Raw genomic sequence first — 14,926 nt, forward strand, 5'->3', positions numbered from 1 at the left:
TGGCCTCAAGCTGAATGGCAAAAAATGCATCATCATCCACTTTGGGGAGAGTGACACCCCCACATATTATCACATTAGCAACAATATCCTAAACATGCAATCAGTCGTGAGGGATTTGGGCACCCAGGTTGATAGCAGCCTGACTTTTGAGCAAATTGTTGCTTCTGTTGTATGGCAAGCCTTCTACATGGCCCACCTCATAATTAAGGGTATCTCATCTAGGGACAAGGAGGTCACAACATCCCTGTATTCTTCCCTTATAAGGCCAATTATTGAGTACAATGCTCCCTTCGGCATGTATCAGCAGCTGGAGAGACCACAGAGCTTCCTCTAAAGAAGAATCCAGGACCTCAAACATCTAACCTATGCAGATAGGCTAAAAGCCCTGTCCCTCTACTCAGTTTCATACAGAATCCTCAGAAGTGACCTCTGTCTGGCATACAAAGCAATCTCAGACCCACCCTTGATGGGACTGCTGCATATATTCAAGTCAAGCTACACTCAAGTAACTCACGTGAGCAACCTCAACCTGGTCTGTGACATCAATAGGACTTGTTGGTAGGATAGATTTGTGTTCCAGAGACTCCCCCATCTGTGGAATAGACTCCCTTTCCACATTAAGTAGGGTACTTCATTATCCCGTTTCATGTGCAACCTGGAAAACTGGATGGGAAACAGAAAATACACCCCTGGGATTTCACCTGTGTCCCTACTGGACAGGGGCTTTGGGTGCTGACTTGTCTAAACATGGGCTAAACTCTTGGCTAGGCTTATAAGGAGATCAGGGCCAATAGCCTAGTAACTTCCTATGATCCTATGATCCTACTACACATTTATTTACCATTAAACATATATATATATATATATATATATATATATATATATATATATATATATATATATATATATATATATATATATATATCCGGGAACATGTCAATCGATCGAGACATTTAACAGGTAAGACTTTTAAATTCGCTACTCATGCCTACCATGGTTTAGTAAGTGTGGCAGTGTTATGCATGTGTGGTAGGCATGATTAGCGAATTTAAAAGTCTTACCTGTTAAATGTCCATGTTTGCGCTGTCGATGTTTTCATGTGTCGGTGGAGTGAATGTCGGTCTTCCGAGTTGTCGGTCGATTGACATGTTCCCATATATACATACATACATACATAGATACAGAGAGACAAGCAGAAAACCAGAACAGTCAACTAGTAAAACACTAAATTATTGCAGTTCCAGTACTCAGCATCCAATATCAGCACCAGCACTCCGAATTAATCCACAGGTCTCTTCGTGAATGTTCAAATATAGTTTATTGCAAAAATACACTTAAAACACATTAAGCGCTTTCATCTTCTATTAAAGACTTCATCAGAACATTAATTCATACTTGAATTAAACTATTTATAGCCACATCCTCAAGTCACATGTATTAAATTCTTTAAGTATCTGTTAAAGTGCCAGTGCTCAAATTTAAAAATTCCCCTATACTCTTGAAATACACATTCTCCTAATTATGTACTTAGAAAATATTAAAAATAATTAAACTAATAATAAAACATTTGAACATACATTTAATTGATTAAAACTTCCCGTATTAGAATTTATTTGTATTATAACAAAGGTTTTACAGATATGTATTCATTGATTCCAGGGTAAACAGATGCATTGAGCAGTATCTGCCACCTGGTTTCTTTTTCACCTACTATTTTTTTAATGTCCCCTCCCCTAATGTTAATAACCTTAAAAGATGGAAAATTCAAGTCTAATATATTTAGAAAGGCTACCTTTAGTAATTCATATTTACATTTTTCAAGCAATCATCCATATCTACAAAAAAGGAATATAATAATGACATCAGACCCTGTAGAGTTAGATAGCAGACAGAGGTTACCCCAGGAATATGATATATGATGTTATTGAATATGTGAAAGAACATTGTAGAACTACGTATAAACCCCTGTTAGGTACAGCCCTTGAAAATGATGACAGTAATGTTAATAACATGACAGAAGGAGGTATATATAGTAAAGCATGTGTTCTTAGGTATGCACCTGAATGTGGGGCAATTAAAAACATAATTCAAAAGAACTGGAACTGCAACAATTTAGTGTTTTAATAGATAGAGAGAGAGAGAGAGAGAGAGATGTATAAGAAAGAAAGAAAGAGTGGTGGTAACATCTGCTCAGTATGATGACTCAATCACAAATTTCACAACTTTAATGAACTGGAAGCAAAAGTTCCAATCCTCATGCACATGCATGTTTAAAAATATATACATCTATATGTGGGAAGGTAACAACTCTTGAGATCACTGTATGTTGATCAGGAAATAATCAAAATGGAACTATTAAAGTAAATAATACTTATCCAAATAAAAAAAAATGTAAAAAAAAGCATTTTTTGTAGAGGGGCAAACCCCCCCTGCACCCCAACACTCCATGCTACTTACTTATATGAACTCCATGATTGCATTACAATGGGGAAAAGGCAATTTTCCCCAATTCCAGATTTACTATAACTTCATGATGAAACAGGCAATATGTCTGATCGTCTTATAATCTTATATTATGCTCTGCTCAAACGACTAACAGACTAATTAAAATGGCATGGTCTTGGAATGTGATTTCTACAGGCAAACTAATTTACAGTAACTCAATAGTACCTAGGTCAGATTAAATAAAAGATTAGTGTGTGTGTGTGTGTGTGTGTGTGTGTGTGTGTGTGTGTGTGTGTGTGTGTGTGTGTGTGTGTGTGTGTAGTGTGTATATATGTGTGTCTGTGCATGTGTTAGTTTTATGACTATGCCATTTGTGTTTTTTCTCTTGAGAATTATACTACGGTGTCATTTGTATACTAATGCCCTTTATTTCTCAGGAAAATTTAATGTAGGCTGAACTGAATATAATGGATAATATTTCCTAATGATCATATTCTTTCTTATCTACAGGAAGACAAGAAGGCAACTCTGAATTTGGACGTAATCACAAACCCAGTAAAAAGGTAGGCTTAATTTATCATCTGTGCGACAAAATCATATGAATTTTTTGAACCACATATAAACTTTGTTTAGCCAGGCAACCAGGATATTTCTGAATAAAGTAAATTGTTTTAAGCAACCCCTTCAGGACAAATGCTGTTTCAGAAAGTGTGATATAAAACACTCTAAATTACTAGAGGCAGAGTAGTAGTAAGAGAAGCTTTTCAGACAAATGTGATTACTAGGACCGGATTTCTGACTGAGATGATGAGAGGTGTGCAGCAGAGGGCAGATTTTTTTCACTTCTTCTGGTAAACATTAAAATACTCAGAAGTGTTTATGCCAAGCATCAAGAAGAAAGTGATATATCAAAGAAGAATTAAATATTTAAATTTTCTTTAAATCTTCACTGCAAACTAGAGGGCTTATGCTGGCACAGTTTGTGTATTATTCACCAAACAGAAACAGAAATACTTACTGTGGATGGAAGCAGTTTTATAGATTTTCATTGAGCAAAGAAAAGGGTACTGTGATGCCCATGCACTGGCCCAGCAATCAAGGAGCCTCAATCCTCACCACTAACATCAGTGAGGGGTGTCCATATAGGGAAAGGATAATAAATACACACAGTAAAGTAAAATTTCCCTTAAGAGCACACAGAGATCACTGTCAGTCTGGGCTGGTTTCTCTCTTTCTCTTCAGGTCCCCAATCAAACTCCCCACTGGCACAGCTATAGGGTCCAGATCTCAGCCTAGTGGGCAAGCTAAAACCTCCAGTACCCTCTCTGTCCAACTAGTGCTTCGTGTCCCTGCCCAAGTAGCTGACACACACACACTTTGAGAAAAGAGTTATATACAACCACACAGACACTACTGGGGAAGGCTGACACAGGTTCTCCAGCTGTGCCCCTTTTACCCAGACTATACGGTAGTAATCACTGCCACCATCCACTAATATTTATCAGCTACTCAAAAGCACTTATGAAAGAGTGTCCAAGTATACTGTGCAATATTATTATCCAAATGGTAAGTGCAACTGAACAGTTAAGGCTTATTTGGAGTGACTTTGACAGTATCACTATATACATGCAATGTACTCTAGAGCTTAAATTATCTCTACACAAAACAGCCACAGTTGAAAGGTTTAGAAATATTTAATAATAAATAATAAAAGCACAAGACAAGAGATCACCGGAAAACTCTTAAAATAATATGGTAGCATAGTTCTGACATCAACACAGAAAAACACTTAGTCTAATCTTCCTATTTCCTAGCTATTTCTAAGAGAAACACTAAAGTCTAAGATTCTACTTACATACAGACACAGGCAGAGTGGTGAGTTGGATGTTCTCAAGACAAATGCTCAAATGCCCTCATTCTTTCTATCCTTAAATTGATAACACAGTACCACTGATTCATTTCAGATTACATAATTTATTTCTGGTTCCCAGGCTAACAGAACTCAGAGGTTAAAAGCTCTTTTGATCTTGCAGCTGGTCAGCATGCCAGAGAAATAGAATAAATTATACATGTAAATTCTAGTCATTAACTCTGGCCTCGAAACAACAGGCAGAATGCCTCCCTCGACATATGTCAGCTCTGAGTTTTAGATCAAAGAATTTCACAATGCTTGACTTATCAGCTTTCTTACAGCAGAGTGCACTGTTGTTACATTTTTGCAGTTCAATATCCAATGCAGTCTTTTCACATTTAAGAGAACAAGCCTGTGGCTTACATTAATATTTACAAATGACACAATTATCTACAAAATTCTATCTAGCTAGGCTGGCAGCCTTCACCTATCTTCACAAATCTCCCCCCCCTGAACTCAAGCTAGTTTTTCAAGTGGCCCTTGAGAAATGTTGGGAGAGGGTTAGGTCTGTCTGAGTATACCTTACCCATTCCCTGTCTTGAGAGCCCATCTGCATTGGCATTGCTAATCCCACTGTGGTGCTGCACTGACATATCATATGCTTGCAACCCTGGGCTCCATCTTAGTAACTTGGCATTTTGCTGGCTGGATCTGTTTAACCATGTTAGTGGATGTGATCTGTAACTACAGTGAATTTTCTTCCATACAGATAAGGCTGAAGTTTCTGCAGTGTCCACACTATAACTAGACTTCCATTTTCTACAGCTGCATAGCATTCATCCCTGGGTTGGAGCCTATGACTGAGATAAACCACTAAGTGCTCTTCTCCCTCTGAAGAAATCTGGCTAAGTACAGCCCCCACCCCATGGATTGAAGCATCCACCTGCACAACAAATTATTTGCTGTAATCTGGACTGGCTAACAAATGGGGTCCTCCCAAAGCTACTTTTAGCTTCTGGAATGCCTGCTCAAATGCTGGGGTTCACTCTACCTTATCTGGCCTGTTCTTCCTTGTCAGGTCTTTGAGGGGATCAGCTATGGTAATATAACTGGGGATGAACATTCTGTAGTACCCTGCTGTCCCTAAGAATGCCCTCACCTGCTTCTTGGTAACAGGTGCAGGCCATGCCTGAATGGCCTCCACTTTGGCAGGTCCTGGCCTGATCTTGCCACTCCGCACTCCATGTCCCAGGTAGGAGACCTCTGCCATACCCACCTGACATTTGCTGACATTAATGGTCAACCTTGCCCTCTGTAGTCTGCCCACACCTCCCTGACATGCTGAAGGTGCTCTTGTCAGGAATGTCTGTAGATGGCGATATGATCTAGATAAGCAGGGGCAAACCCTCCTGCTCTAGCTAAGATGTGATCTACCAGCCTCTGGAAAGTCACTAGGGCATTTTTCATCCAAAAGGTCATCTTTGTGACCTCATACGAGCCAAGAGGAGTCACAAAGGCTGACCTCTCTCTATCACTGGGAGTCAAGGGCACCTGCCAGTAACCCTTGGTAACATCAATGGTTGTAAGAACTTAGCCCCACCCAGCGGCTCTAGGGCTTCATCTGTCCTAGGCATTGGGTAAGCATCTGACTCTGTGCAACTATTTAATTTCCGGTAGTCCACAAAGAACCTGGTGCTGCATCCTTCTTTGGCACCAACACCACTAGGGAGGCTCAGGGACTGTTGGACACTTGAATTACCCCTAGTTCCAACATCTCCTGTTTCTCCTCCCTCAGAGTCTGTTTGAGTCTCTCAGGCACCTTATTAGTGGCCTGCCTAATAGGCCTTTGGGGTTCTGTATCCACCTGGTGCTGCACCAGGGCGGTGTACCCTGGATTTCCAGTGAACATGTCCCCAAACTCCTGTAACACTGCTCAGATTACTTGAACCTGAGTAGGAGATAGCTGCTGAGACATTGCTACCCCTTCCACTGAGGTGTCAGTCCAAGCCTCACTGAGGAGAACAGTCACCAGATCTCCCTCATACTCCTCCTGCAATCCACTGTGAATGCTCAGCAAAAGGACCTCCCTATCATGGTAAGGTTTCATCATGTTAACATGGTAAAATGTGTGCTTCTGCCTCCTGCCTTGCAGTTCCACCATGTTGTTAACATCACTTATTTTTCTTACCACCTTGTAGGGTCCCTCCTGAGCTGCTTGCAGCTTGTTGTGTCTGACAGGAATGAGAACCATTACCTGCTGCCCCACAGCATACTCTCTAGATCAAGCATTCCTGTCATACCACATCTTTTTCTGTTGTTGGGCTTCTGCCAGGTACTTCTGTGCCAAGCCCTTGAGTTCATTGAGCCTTGTCCTGGGTTTAAGACATATGCTACAACAGACTCCTTGTGAGATTCACACTCACCTTCCCACTCATCTCAAATTAAATCTAGAGGTCTCTTCACCCTATGCCCATACAACAACAACTCAAAGGGGGAGAAACTTCATTGTGAACCTCTCTGTAAGCAACGAACAGATGGGGCAATATTTGTCCCACTTCCTCTTAAACTAGTCAGCAAATGCCATTAGTCTGAGGATAGTAGGGGGTGGTCTTCAGGTGCTTCACCCCACAATACTTCCACAGACAAGCCAGCAGGTCTGACATGAAATTGGCACCTCTGTAAGTCAGTATTTCTTTTGGGAAATCTACCCTGCTGAAAATCTCTAACAAAGCATTTGTCACCCTTTCTGTCTCAATGGAGGACAAAGCAACTGCCTCAGGGTATCATGTAGCATAATCCACTACCACTAGGATATACTTTTTCCCTGTAGAACTTGAGGTACAATATCCATAGCTACCCTCTGAAATGGCTCCTCATTCACAGGCAAAGGCATCAAAGGAGCTCTCACCTAGTCTTCTGCCTTGCCTACCTTTTGGCACTGCTCACAGGTCTGCAGTACCCTGTTACATCTCTGGAAATTCCAGGCCAATAGAAGTTCTGCATAATACATCTCTTTGTACATTTTATGCCCATATGACCTGCAAATGGAATATCATGGGCTTTGACTAGAAGCACCAGACAGTAGGCTCTATGCACTACCAACTGCTGTACCTTCTCACCTTCTAGTCCTCTCTCAGGGGTCCACTCTCTATACAGTAACCCTTTGTCCCAGTATACAGATTTCCCCTTCCCTTGAGAATCAGGTGCCTCACTAGTTAACTGCTTTAGGCCTTCCAATGTAGGGTCTGAGAGCTGAGCCTGTCTCAACTCTCTCTTTGTATCCCTTTCCAGCTCCCCTTCCACAGGAAGTCTGGTATCCTCTGACAGCGATGCGTCACTGTCAGCCTAGGTACTACTACTCACCTCTACCTTTGCAGTCACTCTGTCCAAGTGAACATCAATACCCACAAGCAGCTGTGGCTCACATTCAGTCTCACTGCTACAGAGTAGCTCCCTCCTTGAAGTAACCACCTCACCAGTCCTGGCTGCAAGTATGCAGTCTGGGTGTCCCCCAGGCTACCAGACCCACATGCTTGTCACCTAGCCTGATTGAGTGTAACTGCATAAGCACATGGTACTGCCTCATCCAAATCCTTTCCTATCAGGACATCTGCAGGATGGTAGTTCAGTACTATTGTTGTCTCAAGACAACCTACTATTGGCATTTTGTCTTCCCCACTTACTGGCTCTCTCACCTTTTGTTCCCCACCTTGCCTCCTTGGACATCTGCATGCCACATGGCCCCAATGGTTGCATTCAAAACATTTAACCCTAGGTCCTAGAAGTGTACCTGGTCTAGTGGCTTCCCCCTGCTACTGGCAGATTCTGTTGGGGCAATCTGGACTGCCCACCATGGGTTCCTTTCATGAGCAGTACTGGGGGTCCATTTCCTGTGCAAGGATGCCCTGCTTGCTAGGTATAGGTTTCCCTTCTTCCCCAACTCATCTGAAGTAGCACATTTTATATCAGCTTACCATATCCTCATGTCCTCAGGCAAAGTACTAAGGGCTTGTTTTATCAACAAAAGGTCTACCAGCCCTTCAAAAGTGGTAACCTAACATCCACTCACCCACCTAGGAAAATAAGTGCTCAGTTCAGCAACATATTCACACACTTTCATCTGCCTTGCGTCTATGCTCACAAAACATTTTTTCTATACATTTCAGGTGTTAGCCTAAAACTTTCTAACAAATAGTTCTTAACAGTAGTATAATTAAAACAGTCAATGTCAGACATTTTAGACAACACAGTTACAGTTTTACCATGGAATAAGGGGGTCAGGAGCTGTACCCAGAGCCTTTGGTCAACATCATACTGTTTACATACCCTCTCAAACATATGAATGAAACTATCCAAATTATCCCCCACTTTAAACTGCAAAAGAAATTTACTGACCTTTTGTGCTTCTGGGGTCCAGTTAGTCCCTTCCCCATTACCTCCATGACTCTGGCAAAGAGTCAGCATCTCCTTCTAATGCTGCCTCTGCCTCTCTTTTTCCTCAGCTTCTAGGCATAGCAGTTTATCGTTCTCCTCAGTCTGTAGACTCCTCAGTCTCTCAGCTGCTTCTATTTCCAAATGCCTGGCCTCCAACTCAAGTCTCTTTAGCTCCAGATGGATTTTTAAGTACTCTGCACAAAGGATGAACTGTCCATTCTATGAGTGCAGTACGTCTCCACTGCCAGTCTGATCATCCTGCTGGTTGTTGCTTTCTGATGCAGCAGTGACCAAAGCTGCAATCATGTCTGACTTAGTGAGGTGTCCATGCACCAGTCCCCTAGCCTGGCACATCTCAGCCAGCTAACTCTTTGTCAGATTTCCGTACTCTTCTGCTGACATACTGCCTGCCAGAATGCCTCCCTCTAGACATGTTGGTTCCGTGTTTTAGATCAAAGAATTTCACAATGCTTGACTTATCAGCTTTCTTACAGCAGAGTGCACTGTTGTTACATTTTTGCAGTTCAATATCCAATGCAGTCTTTTCACATTTAAGAGAACAAGCCTGTGGCTTACATTAATATTTACAAATGACACAATTATCTACAAAACTCTATCTAGCTAGGCTGGCAGCCTGCACCTATCTTCACAGGTACAAACTGACTCAGGAACTGGGATGCAGTGTTTATAGCAGTACAATCAGGAATTATTTGATCAGTAACTAATATTAATTATCAAGAGTTTTATTCTTAATGTGAGAAGATAATAAAATTAAAACAGCAAAACAAGCTTTAAGGAGACAAAGTGCTGTTACACTGACCTCTTAGAGGCTAGGAGTGGCAAAGTTGTATGGAAAGTTTCATGGCAGAGCAGTCTGGCCTTTAGATGGGAGTGGCTTCTATAAGTACATAAAAATGGGAGGGGAAATTTTAGTTTAACCAGGCAGAGGAGGGGCACAAGAAGATAACATGGGAAGGTACAGAAAATACATTTTATTTAGCAGGATAGATACACTACTTAGATTGGCTGTGCTGACAAATACATATTTCTCAATTTTGGTTAAGATATTGTTGTATTTCTCACAAAATATTTAAATTTATGACAAAACAGAATAATGCCTGATATTATTAACACATAATTTGTATGTTAAAGAAATTACATATAGTCTGCATTTCATAGAAATTCATTGCACAACTGTACTGTGCATTCAAAGGTGAGCTGCTCTCCACAGCATGACAATACTAACCATGCATTGATCCGTGAAGTGAAACACGTTGCCGAGCAACATGTGCAACTCCATTGTGACATGCTGACCAGTGCTATAACAAGTCTATCTTACTGAGTAGCACAGATCTCACATTACTCAGAAGAGCAGAGCAAGATGAGCTACTCACATGCAGAGGTTGTATGGAAGCATATTTAATGCATCAGGTCTTGTGAAAGTTAGTAGTGAACACAATGTGCAACAACTTGAGATAGAAAATAAACTCTGTTGAGCAGAGATGCATGTATCACTACTAGAAGGAACACTGATGTGCTTGATAGTGAGATAAGCACCAGAGCTGCTCAAAGCATGCCATAAAACTTTAGTTAAAGCATACCGTTTAATATTGGCTGGAGGCGGAACACTTGTCAACCCTTATCAGTATGCAAAGGGGTTACAAAGGTAATGTATGGCACAGTAGGAAAGGGGAGAACAGATAGCAGCAGGCACTGGGAAACAAAGAAGGAGAACATATATGGTGTTGCAAATCATGGCTTAGCAAGGGAAGATGACATTGCAGGGTGTAGAATCTCCCTTTTTTGTATATGGGGAAAAAAGATGAGGATTATTAAATGCAAAAGAAGATAAATCAGATATGGAGAGAGAGTTAGGAGAACCTGTGGGAGGAAACAGACAAACAGGAAAAGAACAGTCCAGACCTAGGGCGAATTTCCTATTTACCATCCATTGGTCAAGGTTATATATAATTAGGGTTAGGGATGTAGTCTGCTGCAGATGAATGGGAGGGCATGTTTTAGAGCATTAAGATCCTCTGAGACAGATATCTGTCTCACCAATATTTCTTTTTTATGTCACAAACAAAATTTAACTCCTGAATCTAGTGGTTTTGATGCTGTCCATTATGCAGATGTAGAAAAGTACCATCAGAATTTTATCCGATGATGCCTTGTATGCCAGGTATAGATCGTCTCTCAGTATCCTGTTGGTGACTGGGTATAGACACAGGGCTTTAAGGTGATCCATATAGGGTAATGTGTTTATGTCATGGATTCTCCTGGTAAGGAACCTTTGTGGATATTCTATATGCTGCATTTGTCTGGTCAGGTATATGCCAAAGGGGACATTATTCCCAATAGTGGGTATGATCAGGTCTGAATAAAGTTGTACTTTGTCTTCCTTTGACGTAGATGCCATACCCTTACTTATAAGCTGGGTGACATAGGATGATTTTCTTACTGTCTTACCACATGCTAGCCAAATTCTAGTTTATTGTCTACATATGTTTCAAGATCCCTGACTACCAAGTCAACTCTTATGGGAGTCTTATTGATGGAGTAATTAGCCAGGGTGGAAGTTTTCCCTAAAGACACTATAATGCATTTCTTGGCATTGAGTTTTAATCCATGACTTTGACACCAGTCATGTGTCTGTGTTACACCCTTTTGTAAGATGTTGGTCTCATGGAGTGAAGTTTTACATCGTACAGTTATCATGCAATATACCAGGCTAGACCATTTTAAACATTAGCCTTAGCCTTGTCATATGTTACTATGCTGTAACAGACAAGGGTGTCCAGTGCCTGCATATTGTCAATATATGCCTGTTTGAAAGAAGTGCATTTAGACCTTCTATATACATACCATTTGTAACCAGAATAAATACGTATTGCTACATTCCTTAAGTTTATTGAAGTTTCAGCATATCCAGGGGTCAAGCAGGTAAGCAGATGTGAGAATTTTTTAGCACTGTAGAAAACAAGATCTTTCTGCAAGTCCTCAGGCTGTGTATCCTATGTCTTTTGGGTAGTAGCGATGCAGACAGACTCTTACAGACTGATGTGTAGCAATCTTTGCTATATGACATCAGTGTCATGGGGCAGAACAGGATAATGGGACAATGTTGCTATCATCTCACAGACATGATTGTGCAGGTCATGCACAAGGCTCTCCACATTGAAATGGGATACTATCTCTGTTACTACTGGTTGGTAACACACCCTTCACAATGATTACATATATGCAAATATTAAGGACATGGTGATTGCACAGGCTAAGTTTATATTATCCTTCGGGTACAAAGACTTCTTGTGGATGATTCTCTGCACATTTTTCAGTATGGCAGAACAGGTAGGATCACACTGACTGCCAGTGTCACACTGGATGACAATACTGCCTAGGTTGTCCTGGGTCAGGGCAGGGTACAAACCCTTTGTGGATGAATACCAGTGCCTTTGCTGGTTGCATGCACAGCACCACTTTCATGAGCTGTTAGAAGCCTTCTCATCCATAGTTGTGGTTATGCTTGATGTTTTGTATGCAGTTCCAAATCAAATAATGGCATCCCTTTGCTATGACAGGTCACCAGCCCTGGCATCACACAGTATAAAATTGCATTTAGTTCCAGGTCCCAGAGAGAGACCACACAACTGTCAGATGAGGTCTCAAGACCTCTCACTCCTGGTCATTCCTGTACTTATGCTTGTTGGCTCCCACCCTTGTGTGTCCTTTTCCAATGCAGTTCTTACCAACAATTGTATGCTGTTGTGTCCCCTATCACTTGTGCAAATGATGATAACAGTGCCCAACAGCATCTATCCTGTGCTGTGTTCAGAAGATGTCTGATTGACAACATTACCAGACTAAGCCCTGACAAACACACCCTGATGGTAAAACCGCATTCATCATGTTCATTTGGTGTGTCAATGACACTTCATGATTGTTATGGCCCATAGTTGCCATCAGGCATCATTGTTTCATCAGCACTTCCATGTACTGCACCCATTGGCGCTTAATCTGGGCTCTTTCTGCAGATTTGTCATCCTGCTCTACCTCGCTTTTTTTCCCATATACTACTGTTTGGGGTCTCAGACAGGTCCCATTGGAGCCTGACCCTTGTCATGTGTCTGAATATCTTGCTTCACCATGATCATGTTGTGCAGCATGGCATATGCAAGAGCAGGCTTGTTGACTGTGCCAGGAGAGTATTGTAGCACTCCAGAATATGTGCCATAACAGTAGATGCATGCTTTCTGCATGCATGTTCCATGACATTCCAGGGCTCAACATGGTTGGTGTTGTTTTGCTTTTCCATCACAATTTGAAGCCTGCAGATCAGAGACTTAAAGTGAGACATCAAGTAGTGTACAGAACCACTTGCAACAAACAACAGTGCTATGCATAATTTATGTGTCAGCAAATGTCTGTTTTGTAAAACAAGTCTGCACAGACCAAGCAGATTTTTTTTTTATGTCATCTCACTAGAAGTGAAGATATGGGTGAGATATGTCAAACACAGAACTAATGAAAACTCCTAGACTGCTCACACAAAAAATGGGGATATTTCCATCTACAGTATAGACTACCTGACAATTCAGGGAACAGCCATCATTCCAGTTCACAAATTTCTGTGAATAGAGGCCAGTAGTGCATTTATTGCTACGTGTCCAGTCTATGGCAGGTGTTATAACAGACTCATATAGTAGTGGCGCTCTGTTCTCAACTGTGAAAGGGAACCAGAGGAACTCAATATGCTCTTCCACGTGTGAGTCATTAAGTGTGTAATATATGTCTTTCAGATGCTTTATAATGTCATGATCTGTATGGAAGCTGTCAGTAGTTTGCTGGTTAGTCATGTTGTAGTATGTTAAACACTACTGAAGCCATTGCTGTTGCAATGGTCTGGTATAATATTTAAACAGACCAGGGATAGCCATTGTAAGACTGCTACCTCTACTAGTATTTTGTTAATACTCAGTGCTAAATGTTTCTGTATATTCTATGTCTTTGTAAAGTCATGCAGTGATATAAGCAAGCTGCTTTAATTACAGCAATGAATCATGACACTCTTTAGTCAGTGTTCATTTTATGGCATTAATGTCTCATTATTTGGTTGCGTGGATTCATGTACATTTCTGCATATGGTCATTTGCATACACTGCAGAACACAGCTTATGTCTCTGAACTTTCTAGATTGTAAGCATTGCCACCACACATGCAAACTGCGACTGCATACCGTGAAATGTATTTTTTAATTTTCCATCCATTCCATCCATTATTATAAATCTTATGAATTACAACATATTTCAAATTGATTCTGCCAGAATTTCAGAACTAGTCCTAATTTGTAGAATTCAGCTCTCATGACATTTTCATTATGATCTGACGACTTAGAAAACAAGATTATGACAAACAAACAGCATACATGTACATAATTTATGTAAAGCTTTGCTTACAATTTATTCATTATCTGAAAGTCAGTTTTGGGATGAATTCAGAGCAGTATTCAGAGATTCAAACCTGCATTCATACATATCAAGTACAAATGAGTTTGTGAATGAGGACAGATATCTTTGAAAATCCATTTTGTTCTAAAAATGAGCTTTTATAATAAGAATGTTTCCCATTCTGAGTATTTCCACATCATCATTATTATTTGCATATGTGAAAGAAAATGTAATTTTGTTATAATTTGTTTTTTTCATGTATAACCATTCTGTTCCCAGATGTAACCATTTATATACTGATACTGTTTATTAATTTGGTTTTTCAGGGAGGAAGAAACTAATGGGAGAATTCTCCATGAAATATGGACATTGCACAGGACAATATCACAAAGAGATTCTGTCTTCGCTCTGTGTCCTGGTTTATATGTTTTACACTGAATCATATATAGAAAAAGCAATAAAATTATCTGCATCCTACTGTCATGTCTCAAGTATTTATTTATTTATGTATTTATTCATTTAGTTAGTTTTCCCTCTTTTACTTTTGCAATGAAAATTTGAAAACTTGCCACATTTAGAAATCTTAAGACTGAAAGTATATAATCAGCCATATGTTGGTTCTGTTTTGGAAATCTGTTGCCTTTTCAAGGGTTAGATGGAAAACCTCAGAAATACATACACAAATACATATATATATACTGTTACATGCACACAAATAATCAATGGAACTTTTTTCTCTTGGTGAATG

The 14,926-nt window shown here is 40.4% G+C and overlaps 1 long non-coding RNA gene across 1 annotated transcript; it reads left to right on the forward strand.

Moving 5' to 3' along the window:
- The first annotated feature begins 2,875 nt into the window (after window positions 1-2,875).
- On the forward strand, window positions 2,876-14,655 carry LOC122808026. Its single transcript, XR_006365764.1, has 2 exons — window positions 2,876-3,008; window positions 14,505-14,655. It is a non-coding gene; the product is annotated as an uncharacterized LOC122808026 (long non-coding RNA).
- Window positions 14,656-14,926: the final 271 nt, after the last annotated feature.

Source organism: Protopterus annectens, chromosome 8.part0 (genome assembly GCF_019279795.1).
Source record: "Protopterus annectens isolate FY-2018-M chromosome 8.part0, PAN1.0, whole genome shotgun sequence".
Classification (NCBI taxonomy): domain Eukaryota; kingdom Metazoa; phylum Chordata; order Ceratodontiformes; family Protopteridae; genus Protopterus; species Protopterus annectens.